Source organism: Silene latifolia, chromosome 3 (genome assembly GCF_048544455.1).
Source record: "Silene latifolia isolate original U9 population chromosome 3, ASM4854445v1, whole genome shotgun sequence".
In the NCBI taxonomy this organism is placed as follows: domain Eukaryota; kingdom Viridiplantae; phylum Streptophyta; class Magnoliopsida; order Caryophyllales; family Caryophyllaceae; genus Silene; species Silene latifolia.
This window is the reverse complement of record NC_133528.1, coordinates 86,474,254-86,478,268: the sequence shown is the minus strand read 5'-3', so window position 1 is coordinate 86,478,268 and position 4,015 is coordinate 86,474,254. Positions and strand designations below refer to the sequence as shown.

General features: G+C 36.8%; 1 long non-coding RNA gene across 1 annotated transcript; it reads right to left on the bottom strand.

Moving 5' to 3' along the window:
• Nucleotides 1–1,642: 1,642 nt before the first annotated feature.
• LOC141646166 (uncharacterized) lies at nt 1,643–3,347 on the bottom strand. Its single transcript, XR_012545396.1, has 2 exons — nt 3,262–3,347; nt 1,643–1,844 (listed from the first exon to the last, which is right to left on the bottom strand). It is a non-coding gene; the product is annotated as an uncharacterized LOC141646166 (long non-coding RNA).
• Nucleotides 3,348–4,015: the final 668 nt, after the last annotated feature.

Here is a 4,015-nt window from a genome sequence, read left to right as displayed (position 1 = left end):
TACTTAAGAATCAAATCCAACCAATGTATGAACGAAAGGGAGGAAAACGATTAATGGTACGAAAGAGGATTTTTAAGGCTTAATCCATACGCTTCCTAAAACTTAAGGTTCTCTCTAACAAAGTCACGCCTATTAGGGTATCGTACCTTCATGACAAAACGACCAAATCCCAAACAAGGGTCAAGGTAAAATAAACGCTCGCTTAAGGGGTGATAAATCAGTTAGATACTTCTTCCACCTATCTTATCACATATTAGGATTTCCCTAAATCAAATCTACCACTCAAGTATAAAAGCATCTCTTTATCTCAAGCACTCGACACAACCTCAATGTTTTAAAAACCAAAGAATGAATTGACAAAGACTTCTCAACAAAGTTCTCAAGGAACAACTAACACCAAATCACATTCCCAATCTATACGGGATTGTTAACATCTAAAAATGGGTTTTCTTCCAAATTCATATTCTAAACTTATCTCATGTTTACTCCTAAGGCGACGACGCTCAACCTACTAAGCTTTCAAATCCCAAACATAAACAACAAAGCCAAGTTCTATAACTTTAATTACATAGGCAACTCATTCCTAACACAAAGAATCCACCAATTGATTATACTCACTTTGTCAAGGAACTAGGTATAAGAATCACTAAGTATGTCTCATCACATTACCTAAGTCTTTCTAACATCACGACTTCTCAAAGCCAGGGTTAAGGGTCAGACACAAACAATCTCCTCAAAAGTCGAATTTTCCAACCAAGGTCAACATTCCTCACAAGAAAGAGTACTATCTAATGGCGTTAAGGGAGGATAAGCAAAGAACAAAGGACAAGTTAGGAGTACAAGCGTAGCTTTTAAAGTAAAACAGAAGGGAGTTTAGAAGGAGGATAAGCACCAAGAGATTAAGAATAAGGCGAGATACAAAAAGAACGAGAAACATCTTCAAGGAAGTAGAAGCATTCTTCAAAGGTTGAACAAATCTTCAATCCTCAGCAATAGGCACTAAATCTTGATCTTCTTAAAATATAAGTGTCCTTTCAATGGAACGGAGATACTCTTGGCGATCAATCAAGAACATCAATATTCCAATTCAAAGACATAAAAAAATACATTTTTACACCAACAAATGATAAAACTAATTATCAGACGTCTCCAATAACAAGCTTTAACACTAATTGACGTTAAAACCAGTGAAAAACATTAAAATATTTTCAAAACCTTTAGTTCAAATTTTTTTTTTTTTTTTATAATAAGGGTAATAACTCCATTAGCTATAGATAAGCTCACGGTCATTGATCCAAGAACGCAACAATTATTAAATGACAATCAACAAACAGGTTAGTACCTAACAAAGAGCAAACACAAAGAGACTACAACATAAGGTCCTAAGTCTACCCATCTCTCAAGTTTATTATTTTAAGGTCAAGTTATTTATATTGGGGTGCACAAACGTGCGTCGGGAGCAAATATGCTCTGCTACCAACTGTGACACCCTCATTTATTACGGAAAAGTAAACACGTAATTCTAGAATAAAACTGCATGGATATGTTTGTAATAGGTTCATTTGGGTAAAAACCTGTAATTTTTAAAACCTGAACCTGTTATAAAGATATCCAAATTGGAAGGTGTCAAACATACAAGGTCTAAATAGAAGTTTCATAACATAACCATCGCTAAAGTCGCGAATAGCAAATTATACAACCAAATGTAAAGAGGGAGACATATGTCCCTAAAATGTATGTGACATAAAAAGTGTTTAAGGGTCACAATAAAATAAAACCAATCTAGGTCCCAAGGTTACTTTGCTCGCTAGCTCGTCCATGTACCCCATATATGCATCACCTACCTGTCATTCGCATTTTATACAAATACGAAAGCCACAAATAAAGGGGGGAGTAACTCCGAGTTCTCCCGACCACGAAATGTCATAATTAATATAACATGTAAACATAAGAATATGAATATGAATAACACATAGCCTTAGCATATAGATGCTAGACAATCGTCCTTATCATGTGAACAACAATATAACAACACATAGTCCTAGCATGCGAATACTAGACCGACTCATACTACACTATCATGTGAATCACATAACATCCAGGAATCCAAACTCTATCAACCATAGCCGGCTTGCATCTCACCTTCTATGATTCATAGAATCATCAAACAAGAAAGGACAATATATCTAGAGACAGGCATAAGTTACTTGTACAATCAATAGTCACTTTGTAACTCGAGTCTATACCACGAGGTAGGGAAGCTAGTATTTTGGCTCAGAGGTTAATATGAATAAAACATGGCCAAGATACGACTCAACCCTAATCCTAGACTGCGCAGACCTAGAGAAATGCGGATAAAACCACCGCACCCAAGACTCATGATAAAACCACATGAGTACCCTAAGGAGTCCACCAAAGGGTTGGCTAGTACTTAAACTGACCATCTCCTCACAAAATAGGCAGAAAGGTCATGCCCCAGCTTGGATATAAACCCACCAAGCCAGGAACACAAAGGCTATTAAGCCGCAAAGATATACTCGTCAAAGACTATAATGGCCTATCTATGATGAAGGCCGAAATACTCACCTAGGACCTAAATAAAACCAATCTAGGTCCCAGCTTGAATACTTTAGCCCACACCACACAAGACAAGTAGGACACCCAATTAACCATAAGAGAGGCAAAGAGTCCAAACTTGCACACTCATATGATCATACACACCCTAGTATATGAAAGGCTACGCAAGAGCATATTCAGCTGACAATCCAACAATATCTCCAATATCAATAATAATCCAAATTCCAGCTAACCGTTAATCTCATAATTCATGAGAACAAGCTAAAATGGCAACAAGGCAAGAAAACTCAAGCATAAGGCATCCAAAGCATCCAACAACCAACATGTGAAATGATAATTACAAATATCAAGGCATAACATAAAACTTCCAATAACAACCAATCTCACCTCAAAGACAAACCCTCGACCCGAGTCCCGCGACGGGTCATCGGTCAAATCGAGGCTGACCGGTTTAAACCTAGTTTGACCAAACTCGTTCGGTCAATCTGGCCCAGCTCAGAGTCTTAGCCTACTTTGGCCCAAATCATAAAATTTATCACAATATCATTCTCATGCTATTTCCAATTTCTATCATGTGAAAAACGAAAGTAACACATTATCAATCACCTAAACACTTAACAAACACCAAACACAACATCAACTACTAATGTGACATTAATTCGTCGAGTAACTCGGAATAGTTACCTTACGCTAGCAAAGAGACAAGTAAAAACTTGAGAAAGCTTCTAAAACCCAAAATTACTCTTCATCTTCAACCACATATGAGGCACCTAAAATAATTATGTGAAAGGACGATATTAACGAATTATCGTTATATAAAATAAGAGACGGAAATTAATTTAATTATATTTTAAATAAACCAAACTAGCGTCAAAACAATTTATAGACACGGCTCAAAAGTTATTATGACAACCTCAAACTCGGCCTAACCACCAACTACACATGGCCTCAAACTCGTGACTTAGCTAGGCCACTGCCAATCTACAGCCAGGAACACAAATTAATATACAATACCCCAAATCCATAGTCCAAATCTGAACCTCAAAGCCATTAATCAACTGACGGTACAAGGGCTATGAATATCTCTCTGCAATTCAACGTATAAAGCTTTATATATCCATCATGATCTCTTTCGTCTCACATATCCCACCTCCTCTTCAATTTATAAATTAGTTACACCTAACATGGCAACCATCCGTAATTCCTTTTATTATTCTAACACAATCATCTTTATCCCAAATAGCATCCCAAAACAATCCATACATGTCAGCATACACCGTCTTAAATATACCACTTACTAGCTAGCATCCCAAATGATCCCTACAGTCGGTATACACACCGTCTCAATCATCTCCACATATCAGTATACACCGTCTCAACTATACAACGGACTAATTAACATCCATAATGATCCCTATATATAATTATACACCGTCTC